Source organism: Fundulus heteroclitus, chromosome 4 (assembly GCF_011125445.2).
Source record: "Fundulus heteroclitus isolate FHET01 chromosome 4, MU-UCD_Fhet_4.1, whole genome shotgun sequence".
NCBI lineage: Eukaryota > Metazoa > Chordata > Actinopteri > Cyprinodontiformes > Fundulidae > Fundulus > Fundulus heteroclitus.
Genome location: NC_046364.1, coordinates 20,039,477 through 20,057,884, shown reverse-complemented (window position 1 = coordinate 20,057,884; position 18,408 = coordinate 20,039,477). Strand labels below are relative to the sequence as shown.

At 39.4% G+C, this 18,408-nt stretch overlaps 1 protein-coding gene across 2 annotated transcripts in view; it reads left to right on the top strand.

Annotated features, from left to right (window-relative positions):
* Positions 1 to 18,408, top strand: part of ntrk3b (neurotrophic tyrosine kinase, receptor, type 3b) — a 316,929-nt gene that overhangs the window by 230,459 nt on the left and 68,062 nt on the right. The window lies entirely within an intron of this gene.

Sequence of the window (18,408 nt, the reverse complement as noted above, 5' to 3'; positions counted from 1 at the left end):
CATCACAAATGTAGAAAAACAAAGTCTGCGCGAAACTGAAACTGAAAAAAAAACACAGACACAACTCTCAGTTTGCTAATATTTTTCTCAGGAACATCTCAGATTTTTTTTCTTATCTTTCATCGTATCATGAGCTGGAATTATAGTCACACACTTAACCAGTTTTATGCATTCAACTGAACTTCTACCCAGGCTTTGTGTTTCATATCAAATTAATCAGTCATCACAATTTCTGCCTGTAGAAAGGTTCCATTTGTTGTTGTGAACTGAAGTCATACAGACCTTAGCTAGACTTTGTTTAATAGAAAATATTAACTCATTAGTTTGCGAGGATGGTTACGAGTGAGCCTGAGCAAACACTGCACTTTTAAAACCCCAGCGTCTTAGCAATAGCGTTTTTTGAATCCTTGTTTGATGCTACAAAAGATGCACTTAAATAAATGCACTAATTGAGGTTATTATGGTTTTGTAACTTTGTTGTCAATAATTGTCTTACATTAGACACCTTATTTATAAAAAAAGTGATCATCCAAATTAAATGCAAACCTGAAGAATGCTTGATAAGCCTGAACACTTCCACATTTGGATGCTTTCGTTACATTGAATAATATCCAAAATTGCCCTCCATGACCCTAAACTTCAAAGGGATGGCCGCCTGGAGTTACAAGATCTAATCTTTCAGAATAATTGGGTTCATGTGAAGAGTCTTGCAATTTTTGAGGCCAGGGAATACATCTCAGTGTCAGAAAGTACTGATCTCTTTAACTCAACCAAATTTTCAAAGCTTTTCTTCAAACTGTCCCGGATATTTGATATCCTCTCTGTACGGAGCACACTACCATGCTCAGATGCAACGTTTTAAAAGATCAGGATACCGCTTTAGCCATGGAAACAGCACCCTCAGATCTTACTCGTAAATATTATTCATCATATCTACTTTGTGGTTGTGTCTCTTAATAAATCCCGCTTAACATGTTGGTAAGATCAATAGAAACCAAACTGGGCAGAATCTATCTGGCTCGGGGCTGTTTGTATTCTCCTCATGTGTTTTTTCAAGTAGAACCTCTGTCATGTAGTGTTGGGTATTTTTTATGACTTATCATTGGCATGTCCATGATCTCCCTCATGCTTGGCATCTTTAGCGCATTGTTCTCGCTGATGCACTATTCACTGACACTTCAGGAAGTTAGTCATCTCATGGAGCAGCCCACCGTCTGTGGTGATTGTTGCCATCATCAAAAGGTGGGTCTCATCAACACAGCATTTGAATGTCTAACAAATATGTGTAGCCTCTGTGTGTTTTTCTTGGTGGGTTTGCTACGCGTTCCTCTTTTTACTGACTTGTCTTTGAACTCCATCCTTTCTACTGCTAGTGACCGTGAATGTTTTAGCAGTAGAAAGCGCTCTCCTGTGTCACTCTGAAGCTCATGATTCAGCTTTTAGGCAATGATTTTGCAGTACTGTGTAAATGTGCTTCTTTGTAACTAAAAAGCTTTGACAGAAAAATTTTATTCAAGGTTTCGTATTCAATAATTTCTCTCCCTCAACACACCTCTTAATGCTTTGTCTACAAAAGAAGAACTCCTTGTGTTTGCCGATAGAATGACTCACTTAGGAGCATCAGCCGGAAGGATGCTTCTGTTACTGCCCTAAATTAGACTATGTGCTTTAATGTTCATATTAACTGTGACCACATCTTTTCCTTTCAACTGACTTGTGACATGGTAGACTTCCAGTTTTTAATGAATAACTTGAAAGCCTCACTTAATGTTTCTGTCCCTCATATATAATAGTCAGAGCAGTGATGCAACAGAAACATGGTGGAGGAAAGTTAACTCTCTATTTCATTCTGCATAGAAATGTGAAATTTTCTCCCTTTTTTGTGAAAAAGCTTTCGCTTATATGTAAAGCCCTCTTGACATGGTCAACGCAAATGGTCACAAGTACAATAAGATTACACTAAACAAGAATGATTCGGAGGAATTAAATGTGACACAAGAACATGAAAAAATAAATAAATAAATAAATAAATATATATATATATATATATATATATATATATATATATATATATATATATATATATATATATTCCAATAGTGCCTTATTGTCTTCTCGAGTCTATTGCCTTTGTGTTCAAGTAGCATATTTGTCTTCAAAGTGTCCTGGTTCCTCAACACTGACCTTGTTTGACCGGGCAACGTCTGAGCCAGTATGGTTGTCTGTTTATGGCCCCAAGGGATGATGCAATTTCAGACATTGGAAGCTGCAAGAGAAGGAAATGAAGAAACCATTGTGGGAGGAAAAAACCCTGCATGGGATGTACCACTGACAGATAGCTGAAGTGGCTGATATGACCAAATCCTACCAATGGCTAGAGAGGGCTAGACTGAAGGACAGCACTGAAGCACTGAAGCACTGATCATGGCAGCACAGGAGCAGGCCTTGAGCACTAGAGCAATAGAGGCCCAGCTATACCATACCAGGTAAGACCCCAGGCAAGGCTATGCAAAGAGGGCCCTCAAACTATCCAGCATCGCACAGCAGGATGCAGCATACTAGCAGGGAAGGAATACATGGAACGCCACAACCAAGTGGCTGGTATAGTGTACAGAAACATATGTTCAGAATACAAACTGGAGACCCCCAAGTCAAGATAGGAGTCACCTCCCAAGATGGTGGAGAATGACGGGCTAAGATCCTGTGGGACTTCCAGATACAAACGGACAAAATGGTAATGGCCAACCAACCGGACATTGTGATCATTGATATGCAGCAGAAGACAGCCGCTGTGATCGATGTGGCCATTCTAAGTGATGGAAACATCAGGGGGAAAAAAGCATAAGAAACTGGAGAAATACCAAGGGCTCAGGGAAGAACTAGAAAGAGCCTGGAAGGTGAAGACAACAGTAGTACCCATGGTCATTTGAGCACTTGGGGCAGTAACTCCCACACTGGAGAAGTGGCTCCAACAGATACCTGGAGATACAGTACATCAGACATCTCAGTCCAGAAGAGTGCAATCTTAGGAACAGCTAAGATACTGAGAAGAACACTCAAGTTACCAGGCCTCTGGTAGAGGATCCGAGCTTGAGAGATGGAGAACCCCCAACCCTGTATAGGAGTATGAGAGGTGGGTTAGCGCAGTTTTCTTTTTGTCTATTTTCAGCGTTGAGGACAGGATTTGGGTCAGTTTATCTTTGAAAACATTTGCTGCATGTATCCAATCTTAATAAATCAAATAAAGTCAGATTTTAGTGCACCAGGGTATGACTTTAACTAAGTCATTGGATAGTGTGGTTTGTGTGGCCACAGGCTATCATCTCATTAACCAGGGGCACAAAATGAAGGAGCTCTGCCATAAATAATGCCACTCCTCTTTTTCATTTTTGCAAAATACGGTGTGGCCAGGGCCTTGGGTTTTCAGCATCCTTGTCAGCTATCCGGTTACACGCATCTACAGTGTGGGACTGTGTGCAGCGAACTGTGCATGTTCCATGTGCAGACTGTGAAAACATTTTTTCTCTCGGGAGCACAATGAAGTAGCTGTCTCTCTAGCTACCAAGGCAGACATAAATATTTATAAATAGGGATTAATTCAGGTTCAATGCTGCCTTTGAACTGATTTCTTTTGCTGATATATGGTATGTCTGTCAAAGAAAAAAAAAAAAAACTCCAGATTTTTACCCCGTTTACTGTGATGAAGGAATCATACACTTCCAGAGCCCAGGCCTGTTAATTTATATCCAAGCAGTCCCACATCACTGAAGCACTTGTTGGTTGTAGGCTGATGTGATGCATTAGCATGCGGAGGTTCACTCACGGTACTGATGTGGACTATCATCAAACGCTTTTGTGGGCTGCAGCGCCTGAATGTGGCCCTTTGTGATTTACATTCAAACTGCCAGATGCTTGATGCCCAGGGAGTCGCCTCTTATTCTAATACCATGAGAAGAAATGCAGCCGTCTGGTGCGGGGGAACGCTGCAGTGCATATGTTTGTACTGTATGTGTGTGTCTGCGTTTGGTTTTGCTGCTGAGTTCATGACGTGGGCTAGTTTCAAATAACAATGCCTTCGCAAACTTTTCATCCTTCTGATTACACAGGCGTGAAGGGAAAAAAATAAAATTAAACCCCACCCGAGAGGGAAGTTGTGTGAGTTGTATGAATATTTACTCAGTGTGCTGTATGTTGTTTTCAATTTGTGTCTGGCTGCATTAAACCTAATAAAGTGCAGGTCTTGATTCAGGTAAAGAACCAGACTGCCTCGCAGTCATAAATCAAAGAAACGGGCTGTGGACGGCTCAGCTGCTGGATGTTGTAATTTTCCATCACTTTTCAGACTTGTGTAAAATTGCTTCGTCTGTCTTGTGGGAGCTCACAGGGTAATGTGCTGTCAGAGATAGAAAATCTGATAGGGTGCTGTGGGAACTGAGGGAGAATAACAATGTCAGGATTTTTGTTTATTATCGCGTTGAACATGACAAGCACAGATATACAGCAGCACAAACTGTAATTGGTACACTGTTGTGTCCTTGCATATTATGTCAGGTGTGCAGGAGAGACTTGTACTGATAGATATAGATAAGATGATAATTGTATGACCCCCCACTCTACACACGCACACACACACACACACACACACACACACACACACACACACACACACACACGCACCCTCACTACTGCTGTTCTGGTCTGTTAACTCCATAGCCCTTGGACTCTGCTACAGTATGTCACACTACAAGTACACACGGCAGTATGTTTTAGTGGGATAATATTGTATAACTGTGAAAAGAAAACTTTACGTAGCAGATCTTTTGAGTTATCTCTGTTTGCACACTTGGACACTGAAACCTTTGTCCAAATTTATTAGCAAATTTCATTATATGTCCCCAATGCAGTCATCGTAAATAGAAAACCGTGACCGTCATGTCACAGATTCTTAGTTGGGTTTATTTCTGGCATTTGACTCAGCCGTTGTAAAACATGATGATCGACACCAGTCTATGATGAACCTCCACACAAGTCTCCAGTCGGCAGTGTTTTCTTGTGTTTGGCGGTTTTCCCATCAACTCCAACTCTCATCAACTTTCCCTGCTGGAAAAACCTCCCATAGCACGATGCTGCCACCAGCATGCTTCACTTAGGGAATAATGTGCAGTGTGAATTTTCAACATAGCGTTTACATGTGGGTAAAAAAGTTCAGTTTTGGGCTTTTATGACCTGAGCTCCTTGTTTAACATGTTTGTTGCATCTCCATTATGTCCATCCATCCATCCATTTTCTAACACGCTTATCCGTATTGGGGTTGCGAGGGGTTGCTGGTGCCTATCTCCAGCTTTCAATGGGCGATCCTGGACAGGTCACCAGTCTGTCTCCTATATAGCATGTGGAAAACTGTAAATGGGGCTTCTTGTGACTTTCATTGAAATATTTTGAGCTATATTAATAATATTTGTGCTTTTGAGAGTCTCTTCCCCCTGAGATGTAAATTTCGGCAGCTTCTCCAGATTCACCATGGGGACTGTGGCTCCTTTTTGATTAATGTCAATCTTGTCAACTGTATCAGCTTAGGTGTACAGCAATGTCTTGGTAGGTTTGCAGTTACACCAGACTCTTGTTTGTCACATAATGAAACCAACAGTGCTCTGTAAGATGTCCAAGACGTGAACTCTTGTATCTTATCCTACCCCAAAACTTTAAATCTTCATCTCCGCTGTGTTCCTTGGTCTTCTTGATGGCGTTTGTTCACTAAATCTTTCCAACAAAGCTTTCAGACCTTTACAGAACAGCTGCTCTGGGAATGAACGATACAAAGGTTGACTGTGTTCATGAGCTGAAGGCAATAGTTTTCACAGGATTTCATTTCAGGGTATCAGATTAAATGGGGATAACATTAGTACGCCACACTTCTTATGGGGAATTTTTAATTAAGCTCTTTTTTACATAAAATATATATGAAATAAACTGAAATGTGTGATTTTAAAGCCCCGCTAATATTCAGCCACAAATGAGAGGGGAGTGCGCTGCGTGCAGTTCGGAGGACTTTCACCCTACAAAGGCTGCTACCATGAAACCGTGAGGAATTGGGTTAGCGTGGGGTTGCCTCCAGCTTTTCCATCTGTTACATGCTCACCGCTTTTTTTTTTTTTTTTATGGATGGTAGAGTGAGCAGGTTGGGGCCTCAGATAAGCTATATGCATATCTTCTTCAATGCACCAAGCAAAGATGTCATTAAAGTTTGGCAGAGAACCATGAAACATCTTCACATAACAAGCAGTTGACTGACCTTTCACGAAACTAATGCGAGACTTGATGTAGCATGTTTGGCTCAGCTAGAAGCTTTAAGCACAGAATCTTTTTTTAATAAGCAAAATACGAGGAAAAAATATTTAGGCAACGTTCTTTGTGAAGTAATAGTCGTTTACTGCACACCCTGACAGCAGGATATCAATAAATTTACCTGCTGAATAATCTCAGTTCAGACTGGCAAACACCCGTCTCTGATATATTCATGAAAAAGGCTCTGAGCTATCTTTGACTGTTAATATATGTCTCCTGGAGGCCATTTGCTCCTCTTTCATCCAATCATGTCGATAGCCTTCATGTGACTGTTTCCAACCCTTCCCACGAATGGATTTAATTTGTTTCAAATCCATCATTAACCAAAAGTGGGGCCTTGCCTCAGTGAGTTATCCTTCCTGTGTTCTCTTGTTCATTTTACATGTCCTCAAGTTAATTCCAGTCCTAATTAACTACCTTTGAAAGGAATCTGTGCGATAATTACCACAAGGAGGTGGAACGGAAGCAATCACACTCTGCGCAATTTATTCCCCCACCGTAGGGAAAACCCTGCAGAGTCACCCGCTGCCTTCCGATTTTACTTTCTTTCTTCCCTTGTCCTAAGAATCACCTTCAGCACTCACTTTAAATCGTGTGGAAGCAGAGACACAAACAATCAGGTGGCTCCAGACAAACAACCCCGCTGCTTTGCTCACTGGTTTGGTCTATTTTCAGAAATACATTTCAGAATTAGCATGAACTTCAAAATGGTAAATGGACTGAACTTATATAGCGCTTTTCCAGTCACACTGACCACCCAAAGCGCTGTACACTATAGCCACATTCACCCAGTCGCTCTCACTAACGCACACACATTTATACACCGAGACGCAGCTCGGTAGGCAACTTGGGGTTAAGTGCCTTGCCCAAGGGCACATCGACATATGGCAAGGGGAAGCTGGAATCGAACCCACAACCTTCTGGTTGCCAGACGACTACTCAACCCATCAAGCCACAGTCGTGTTTATTAAAAGAGTTTTAATAAAATTAACAAAACTATGCCATGGCAGTGAACGAGAAGGAGGTCTGCAAGAAGCAAAATATTTAAGGTAGCTACGGTTGGAGATGATTACTCATCCAATTATGGCGACAGAATCATCAAAGGAACTTGACCAAACAAGTAAAGAAAACTAAGTAGATGAAAAAAACAAAACAAAACTAGTTTTGTGTGTTCTTCTATGTTTCACTATCATCCTATGGAAATCCAATTCTTGTGTGATGTGATGTTATTTTAAGATTACAAAAAACATTTTACCTAATTGGAAAATATACAGAATCAACACTCTTAATCAAAGTAGATGAATCTGTTTAATTTTGTTTTTGCATCAAGTAACTGATCTTAGATTTTGGGCAATTATGAATGAGTAAATGAATATAGCTCAATGATTACATTATGTGGTACTGATTGTTACATTTTTCACCTCATTTTATGGCTTCTGCCTTTGCATTCAATTGTTTGACAGGCACAAAACAAATATAATTAAAAAAAAAACATTATGCAGCTATCATGCAACTATTGTGTAGTTTCAACATTAATGTAATCTACAAAGCTTACGTGTTTCTTCATCAAACTAATTAAAAAAAAACAGCATCATTCATGACAGTTGATACCCTGTTCTTAAGGTGTGTTCACTTCGAACACGAATGGCACCACAATGTCGGCACTTTTGCTTGCTGTCGCTCGCCTGACATTATCGCCGGCCATTTGCACAGCAGGCGACAAGCCAGAAATGCAGCAGTACTATCTAGTGACGCGTTCACTTAACTGCCTCTTCAGCCTCCTCACTCACTCCTCTCCAGGCTTGGTCTGTTCTGGACTTGTTTTGGTTGTAATCATTGGATTAGTCATACAACTCAGCCTGACTGCAGACTTCTATTATCAGCTGTTATTCCATGTTGAATGAAAATGTCTTAAACTCCGCCGCAGTCCTTCACCACTCGTTTCAGCTACATCCAGTTCTCGACTGGCTGTCGCGGTGCAACGAGACACAAAAGTTCAGCTTTTTCAACTCCAACAACTGTCGCTTCTCATCCATTGCAGGTGTTGTGTTGCTCTGGCTTCGCTTTGATCGCCAAAATCACATGTTTACTGTCACTAGAATTGCCTTTGTGGCCTCGCTAAGCGTCACTTTGCGTGACATGGCTCCTGTGTTGCACCTGTGCAAAGGCTATCATGTAAATCTGTTGCTCGGTCTGCCACAGTCGCATTCGATGTGATCGGACCCTTCAGGGTTAAAAGCCTCACCTTAAAGCCTCCAAACTCTGCATGTTCCTGTCCAATTTCCCTCCTTCTTACAATGACAGCTGTGGCCAGATGGTTGAAATCTGGACACATTTGGCTGTTCCAATAAGAGAGTAGTCTGAAAAAAATAGATCAAAACCAGTTTAGATGGAATGCTCCATTTCTACCAAGCTTGATAAAATTTTTAGCTGAGTCTGTATGTATAATTTAGCTTTGACTTTGAGAAAATCCACAACAAATTCAAGCTTTGGTACCCAATATAGTGTTTAAAAATTGCTGAGTTGTTGTCTATGTTATTTATTAAGCAAATTACGGTCTTTGGGGGTATCAGGGATAGAGAAGATGCTAAATACAGAGAACTGGAGGACCGCTGTGTGCTATGGTGTTAGGAACAATCATCGTATCTTGAATGTGAACCAAACAAAGTATATGGTTGCAGATTTTAGGAGAAACAAGAATAAGTAAAAAAAAAAAAAAACAATTTCCGTCACAGAGGAGGAATGGTGAAGTATAAATATGCACTGTTCACCTGGACTGGAAACACCACAGTGAGGCAAGAAGGGGCAGAACAGATGGTACTGCTTCAGGAAACTTAGATTCTTCAATTTTTGCAGCGAGATGCTGTGTGTCCTCTATAAGTCTTTTATGGAGTGTGCATTCAGTCTGCCAACATTTGTTGGGGTGGCAGCATCAGAGAAAGTGACTTAAAAAGGCTGAACACACTTCTGAAGAAGGTTGGCTCTGTTATGGGGACTGCTCTGAAATCACTGAAGATGATTGTGCAAAGAAGGATTCTGAAGAAAATTATGGACAAACGCGAACATCATCTTAAAGGAAATGTCACTCATTTACAGGGTGTCTTTAGTCAGAGGTTTCTTCAGATCTGCTGTAATACTGACCGCTACAGGAGCCTCTTCCAACCCAGAGTGATCACAATCTACAAGCTTGGATAAACTGAGCTACGACCACATTTAATTTTCTCTCTCAGGGTAATAGTATGTTTTTTATTGACTTGTATAATCATTCAGCTATTAAAAAAACAATAGTCCAAACGCGTCATTATGAGCCTTGAAAAACAATGTGACATGCATGCCCTTGTGTGCATGTGGACCTCTGACGACAAATTTGGATTGTTTGTACAAAGGGAGGAAAAAAATGTGCTTTAAAAATATCCTGAGAGTTATAGCCTGAGCTGTGGGAAAATCCTGGGAATTTAACACACTAACACCTGGAGGACTTTTGTAAAAATAATTGGAGATAGAGTATTGTTAGTTTTAATCATTTTATGAGTTTAGTGAAAGTTATGAAAACCAAATTTAAAAAAAAAAATATCCTAGACGATAAAACGCATCAGTATATCTTGCTTTATCCACTGTAGTTTTTTTATATAATAATTATATGTTTTGCCATTTGTGAGATAATTGCAGATGCCTTACTTTTTTCTTTTTGTTTTGTTGGAAAGTCAGCTACTGGGAGGTATTGTTACCCTCCCTTTGGCTGTCACTTAAGCCTGTGCATTGGAGCTGCCTGTAAATGTATCTGAGTCGGCTTGCATCCCCTAAAGGGAGGCTATAACTGTGGAATAATAAAGTTAAGACCTGTCTCAATTAAAACACATCAAAAACAAAGGTGTTGCATTATATACTTTAACTTAGGTGCTATATACATTTGATTATGTCCAAACAATACATTTAAGCAAAACGTTTTCTCAAAATCTACCCTATTCATTTTTGGGACCAAACGCTTATCAAACAGCAAATAATAACACATTAGAAACACAACAGCATCACAGGAAACAATCTCAGTCTTTGTTGCTTTTGCTGAACTCAAGTGAGTTTATGCACAATGCAGCGGGCACCCTGTTTAGACATTTATCCAGCAGGCAAGATTGGATATTTAATGATTGCTTGTTTGGAGTTAGAGGGACGCTGACCTGGACCTGGAGAATATTGTTTTGTTGATGCAAGGTACATTTCTCATTCACCATGTCCTTAAAAGAGGAAGCAGAGTCTGAAGACTCGGGATAAGGCATGTCCATCACCATGGCTAAGGTTCCCAATGCAGTCAAAAAGCTTTGCGTCAGCAGGCCACCAGGAGTGGACAACATTCTTCCTGAAATGTTAAAGGCTCTGGACATTGTTAGACTGTCATGCAATGCTTGTGGTGATGATCCTTTAGGGAATGGGACTGAAGAATATGTTCCTACTATCGAGGAATCAATCACACTTCCTGGCCTGCCTGAGGAGGCTGACAAGTGTATGGGGAAGGAGTCTATGACAGATTATCAAACCTCAGGAGGCGCTGGGGTTTTTGTCTCGGCCTATGAACAATGACCAGAGGTGAGAATAAAAGTGAAGCTCTTGATTTACTGGTCAGTCAACGTTTGCAGTCTTACCTATGGTCATGAGGTTTGGCTCATGAACAAAAAACACAATGTGGTTTATAACTGGCTGAAGTGAGAATTATCTCTCTGGTGGTTGAACTCAGCCTCAGAAACAGCATGAGGAATTACATAATCCTGGGAAGCCATTTCTTATCTAAATTAAGGTGGTTCAGGCAGATAATCAGCATGCCTCTTAAATACCTCCTTTTGGAAGAGAGCCCAGGGCTGACCAGAACCCACCTGGAAACACCGTGGGATGCCCCAGGATGAACAGGAGCATGTTACTATGGATAGGGATGTTTGGTTTTCCTTCTTGGCCCCCTGTTAATCCTCAAATACTCAGAAGACAGTGGAACGATTGATCCCTTAAAGTGAAACGTGGAATACCCCTGCTTGAGGTCATCTGTTGGTGTGTAAATATTTTGTGTACATCTATCTATCTATCTATCTATCTATCTATCTATCTATCTATCTATCTATCTATCTATCTATCTATCTATCTATCTATCTATCTATCTATCTATCTATCTATCTATCTATATATATATATATATATATATATATCTATCTATCTATCTATCTATCTATATATATATATATATATATATATATATATATATATATATATATACTACTTTGATGGTGCATAAACTGAATGTTTATGGAACTCCTTTTAAAACTGCCACACTTCATTGTTGTCTGAGCCAGGAAGGGTTTGCTGCTGGGTTTAGCTACTACAGAGAGGTGCTTGGTTCAAAAGTACCAGTGTTCTTGTAATTCATCACTGACGCCCAGCACTTGATATTTTAACATACAATATGAATCCCTTTTAAAAGCCTGGGTGACAGTGCTTTGGTGCCTCTGCTCTAGTTAAAAGAATGAAGCAGAAAATGCACAAATGTCTCTCCTGACCAATTGTCTTTGCTAAATTAGACAGTGAACAGTACCTCTGAATAGTTTATGTCATGAACATAAGCAATCTCTATATTCTCTACTGTAACAGGACTGAGTTACTTTACAGAAAAACTGTACAACACTGAGTAGTGGGTAAGAAAATGAAGTGCTGGAAAACAGTTTGCTGTAGTGACACATTTTAGAAAAAAAGTACCAGGGTGTTGTTTAAAAAACTGCCCAAAGAAATAATATAAGCAATGATATTAAACATATTTAGATTTTAAAATGACAGCACACTACAGTGATCACCCCAGTAGGGATCTCACAACAATACAGTATCTAAATTTGTAAAACACATATCTTTTTGCTGCAGCGAATTGTTCCTTCCATAATAATTAAACAGTCATGCCTATCTGTGCTTTAAATGGGCCCTGCAGTTGCTTGCAAAACATTTTGAGCAACAGGAACAGCAAGAGGTCCCTCAACATATGGTGTGGCTCCCTTAGAACACTGAACTCATCATCTTGGTGTCAAACTGGGAGTAGATAAAGAGACAGAGGCAACTGAGAGAGCTAAAAGAACCATGACAGGTTTTCTAAGATGGTTTAAATCAGCTATTTGCATGGTACTTAGAAAGACACTGTTCAAAAAACAATTTACATTTATTTTTAAAGTTTTTTTCTTCTCTGCAGGCTTGGTAAGACTTGCTTACAGCACTCTAGGTTTGATGAACGGGTCCCCAAAGTCTGTACAAGTATTACTATTAATACTTTGCTACTTTAATTGTTAACCGACTCATAAGCTGGTTCTTTTTTTTCACCAACGGTGTCAAATATTTATTTGCTTGTTTTTTTGCTTTGAGTTTAGATCCAGTTACAACTGAGTGACCAGAACAAGTAGCACAAGGCTATCAAGCCTGAACCTTGTGCCAGGGAAAAAAGCTCATAGAACCCATAGTGAGTGTTCTTCAAGATAAAACCCCATTGCAGTGTAAAGTCACAAGCACATTCTGTATTTTCTCAGTATTTCACTCTCTTTCAACAGAATGTTTACTTGCTTGTTTAGCAAACATAAACAGAAGAAACGTCCAGAAACTTGACAAATGACTATGATAAAAATCCTGTTTATGATTAGCATTTTGTGTTGGTGGGTCATAACCAGGTTGTAAGTAATGCTCCAAAATGCAAAATGATGCTTTTTGAAGCGAATGATTGAAGTAACCAGCACCTGTTTTTTAAAATGCCGTTTGTATCAGTGTTGAGTTGGAAGTGGGCTGTTCCCAAAACATGCATGTTATTTTTAATATGTAAGAAAATATATGATATTTATTTATTTATAATATTACCTTATCTGTAACTTATCTAATGTCCCAAACAGGAATTATTAGTCTGACAAGCTTTAACCATAACTTCACATATCTGTGGGTTAATGCTGTACTTACAGGTTTAAAACGTTCTCTTTTTTTATCATTTCTTTAAGATCTCTAATTTTTAGTTAACGTGCTTCTTGCCATGTATATATTATAGATTGTGAGGTGACAATTTATTTTCTGTGTGTATGCACCAATGTTAAGAATTAAAGCGTGTGTAAAGAACATGGTACTGATCCATGTACACATGCACATCTATCACTATTCTGACAAGGACTGTTGAAAGAGCCTCCTGAAGGTGACTTTTAATTGATAGATCCAATTTTGGCGAACTCCAAGTTCTTAATGCATGCTTCCAGCTAGTTATTTTTTTATTATAAGATGTTCTTCCTCTGAAAAGGCCTTACTGTGTTGAATTGTTCATTCATTCTCAAACTCTACCTAAAGTATATTTATTTAGAAAATCCAAATGATGCGTGAAATATCTTGAGTTGACTTGAAATCCAGAGAGAGAGACCATATGATCAAGTCAATTTTGTGATTTCCCTCTGGCATTATTAAAGTATTTCTGATTCTGATTAACTCAGTAAAATTTGAATGTTCAACTAGTGATCTGTTTCTTTTCTTTATTAATAAATGAAACCTCTTAGCAGCCCCCGTGGCATAGACGGGCACTGGGGGGTCTATGCCCACCCGCATAGTCAGCTGCCTCCACCCTGGACTGCAAGCTGTTTATTTGGGGGGGGGGGGACAAACTGTTCTGGCCATTTATTTAAAGTTTTTTTTAAATCATATCAATACATTTTTTTCTCAAGACAAGTAGAATATACTTAAGTTAGTTTGGAACCAAAATCTGTAATTTTTATATTTAAAATTATTTGTATTACTTTGGTAATTATTAGATTCTCCCATTAATTTAAGAGATGAAAACACAACAAAGGATATGATGGAAATGGCTTCTGTTTGTCAAATGTCCAGTGTCCAAATGGGAGGTTTACCACCATTTTAAATTTGTAACATCAGACTAAGTTAACTTTTGTTTTTAATGTAAGTTTCTTGAGATTTGTTGTTTTGTCCATATTTTTGCTGGAAATAAATCCCATATTTTTTTTCAAACAATCAAGACAGACGTGTGTTCAAGAAATAAACCACCTGTTGCCACCCACAGCCTTTCTTTGAAATTTTTGGTTTTGCAACTACAACTTTTTACTTCTCTGCGACACAATGACCAGTATTTTGATAGACGTTTCTTATTAATTATTTCTAAACACCAACCAAATGTTGTGAAAAGCAGCCCAAATTGTAACAACCTGCCCAAAAGTAATTATTTTCCAGCTTAACATGTGAAATAGAAGTCCAGTGGTATCCCGCCCAATCTGGCAACACCAAAAACATTTTTTGTTTTTTATATATATATTTGTTTAGACTTGGGGATAACATTGAGATTTATTTTTCTCAGTACTGTAGGAGTGGTCACAGAGCCACTGTTCAACTGGGAGCAGATGAAAAAGATGAAAAAGTGTAACCCCCAGGAAAATGAAATGCCGACCTTTAATTGGTTCCTGCAGCCTGATCTGCCTATTAGTGCACTTACTGATAGTTTAATCATTGATTTGTGAGTAGATGCAACAGAATCTTTAAATTAATCTTACAACTGAAATGTAAATGTTGTGATCCTGATAAGAAAGATATTTGTCTAACATTTATTGTAAAATAAAAAGTAAAAATCAAATAACATAAGACTCCCTTTCAAAAAATAGCTTGCCCTTGTGTTTGAGTCTGATTAATAATATTCTGAAAGAAATAGATTTTTTTTGATACATGAATATTGCTAACTTTCAGTAGATTGATACAGTTCATTATTCACCATTTACGAGGCTTATCACTTCTCTATATACTGATGCCGTTCAAGTATCGAGTCTAAGCTTTAGAGGGACATTGTCTATATCTATCCTTGTTTAATCCCCTAAAAAAACTGTGTTAGAACTCAAAGGCTCCAGTCAGGTTTAAATAAATATTCAACTGTTTCTTTCTTCCCATCAGATATAATTATGTATTATTTTAAAATGCTAATGAGATATGTCAAAAATGAAACAGTTTTTGTTTTAGAAAAAAATTCCAGATAGCTTGTATAAAACTACATGGAAACTAATATGTTTTATCATTGAAAATATATTCCTACTGGTTTTATGTCCAATCATATTCCTTTTAATCCACAGAATTGAAATACTGGAGCCACAGACTCATCCATTACCGCTTGCTGCGGTTTATTAAAAGTCACGGTATGGCTCAGTCAACTGGCTGAATAGATTTTCAGCAAAGACAAGAGACAAAGGGAAGAAAATGTTGAACGCTCACTCATTACATTTTCTTGTTCCATCCGAAGAATCAAAGTTAGTGTAATGGAGACGAACTTTGCTCCGAGATAGACATTTCTGGGGGGAAATGTCCAGTGTTGAAATCCATTTTGTGCCGAGAGAGCATCTCAGATGATAAAAGTCCTCTAGGATGCTGCTGGGCTTTTTCATCACCAAAGGTATCATAAATGTAATTTTTAAGATGTTTTCAGCTCTAGAAGTCCAATTTGCCCTTCACTTTTTAGGAAGCCTCCCCTTCGCTAGGAATTGGTTGGAAGGCTTTTGTGCGGTTTTGAGCAGGTGGGCTTGAAATGAAGCCAGGGATTCCCTAAGGCTTTATCAATCTGCCTCTCGAGTCTAATCATAGTGGTTTTCTTTTCCTGCTAATGTCGTATGAAAAGCAAAACATGTAGAATTTCGGAACACAATGAATGTCTTTTATTTATCAAGACCCTCTCAACATGTTTTCCCAGATAACACTTCTAGTCTTGATTGGTAATATTTGTGTCTGAGCTCTGTGGTGGTGGGGGCGGGCCTGAGGCTTCAGCTGAGATTTAGAGCCATGGTGTGCCTTTAGTCCCCAGTGGTGGGGCAGGTAGTCACCCGGTGAAAACCTGTGCTCTGCTGTGCACATCTTTCTAATAAAGAGAGCACTGAGGTATGAAAACCCTGCAATGACAGCAAATGTTGTGAATAAATTGTTGCTCACATGTCTCACTTCATCACTTCCCACCTCCCCCTGCATCTGTGGTTTCGTAATTTGAAATGACTGCCTCTTGATTACTATTTACAGTGTTGTCAAGGTGAGGAAAAGGCTCAACATGGTGGGTAAACAGAGTCGCTGCTACTTTTCCATCGAATCTGCTGTTGTTGAATTTTTATCCACTTGTTATTTCCCATCCCCTCTCTGCTTCTTTCTCTTACTCGTCTCTGAAGATTGCGGTTGTGGGAGCTGTGAGCTGCTTCTGACACAGCGCTGATAGAACAGCCGACTGGATCTCACTGGCTAAAAAGGACTCGCGGGCTTTTCTGGAATTTTCTTTGCATCTTGATTAAACAGATGAGGAAAAAAAAACATATGCTTGGTATGGGTGAGCAGATGTTGTGTGAAGCCATTAATTCAGCCTGCCGTGACTCTCTGCTACCGTTTGCACCGGCAATTATTTCTTTTTTTGGTTTTTAGTCTTTAAACGGTAGAGGTCCTGGTCAACTAATTTTTGACCAGGACTAAACTCTGTTTCTGATCTGCTGTCTCTAGTTTTATTGCAGCTGTATAGTAAAGCTCAAGATACAAGAGGTCCGCATTAGCCAAATGAATCAATGCAGCAGTGCAACAACTCAAGAACCTCATTTTAACTTTTAGTTACCAACTGACAGCAGTTCAAAAGTATGCCACAGCACAGACTTGTTGTTGCCAAAAAAAGACTGTGGCAGTATAATTTTACAAGGCTTGTTGTGTGCCACAGAAAAAAGGGAAATGTAATAAAATGGTGTGAGTAGAGTCCTTGGTCACCTGAACCATGATAAGAGTGATATGTAATCTCTTAGGAATGTGCTGGAGGATCAAGCTGGGCCAAGATGGCTTCTTTCACCCCTCTTTCAAACCATCAGTGTCATAAAGTGTGTCCTTTGCTCTTGAGGTGCAAGTGGACTGCTGAATCTTGCCCAAAGCGGCTGGCTCTCCTGTGCTGCATCATGCATTTATGTAGCTGATGTTTAGTTTCTCCAATGTAGGAGTCTGAGCAGTCCTCGCTGCATTGGGTTGCATACGCAATGCCGCTCAGCTATGGCTCTGGTGTTCTGTCTTTGAAGTGTTGTTTTTTCTGCTAGTTTTGCTAGCCGACTTGACAAATGCCCAAGTTAGGATATTCACAAGCTTGTGGTGATTTCCTGACGTGCTTGTGTCCTTTTTGTTTCTCCTCTGTAGCAGAGGGAATGTTGTCTGCCCAATTCTCCAGTTGGATGCCAAGAACAACATGTTGCCTTTTCTGGACTGTGCAGTATACATTGAAAGAGATCGGAGCCTCAACACTGAGGTTTATCGGAAACCTACACACACAGAGATCAATATCTGCATTTTGATCCACATCACCCACTGGAACATAAACTATTATCAGAGCTCTGAGTAATCAGGTGGAGAACATTCCCCTCTGCTACAGAGGTGCAAGTATGTCCTTTAATTCTCCTGGTCCTAGATTCAATATTCACCATGACATCATGATATAAATATCGTAGAAGGCTTCATTTGTTTGAATGGGAAAATGTTTGCTGCGGCCCGCAATAGGTCCAGTCCAATTTACAGATGCTGCCATGGAAATCATCAGAAATAAAAACCCTAAAATCTGTTACTTTTAGGCTAAATTCATACTACAGGGACATGCGACCCAAATCTGATTTTTTTTGCTTATATGCGACCCATATCCATCTTCTTCTCCGCAGTGTGAACGGCCCAATTCTGATCTTTTCACCCCCAAAATATTCCAATTTGTGCCACATCCATATGTGGTATTAATTTGGATAAGAATCTGATACTTTTCAAAGCTTCCACAGTGTGAACGGTCATTTTGCATTTTATCCATCTTTTACGTCACTCTCCTCTTTCTCACTACACGTCCACACACAGCAGTAGCAGTTAGCGCTCCATAGAAGACCATTAACAGCTGTGCTGCTTTCGTCTTACCTTACTTGCTCTCGCTATGATGTGGTCTTAATATTGTTGGCTCCCATTGCTCAATAGTTTTCTATTAATAACAAGGATAGATACCAGCCAGTATCTCTCTCTTTTTTTTGGGTATTTTTAATTTTTATTTTACAAAAT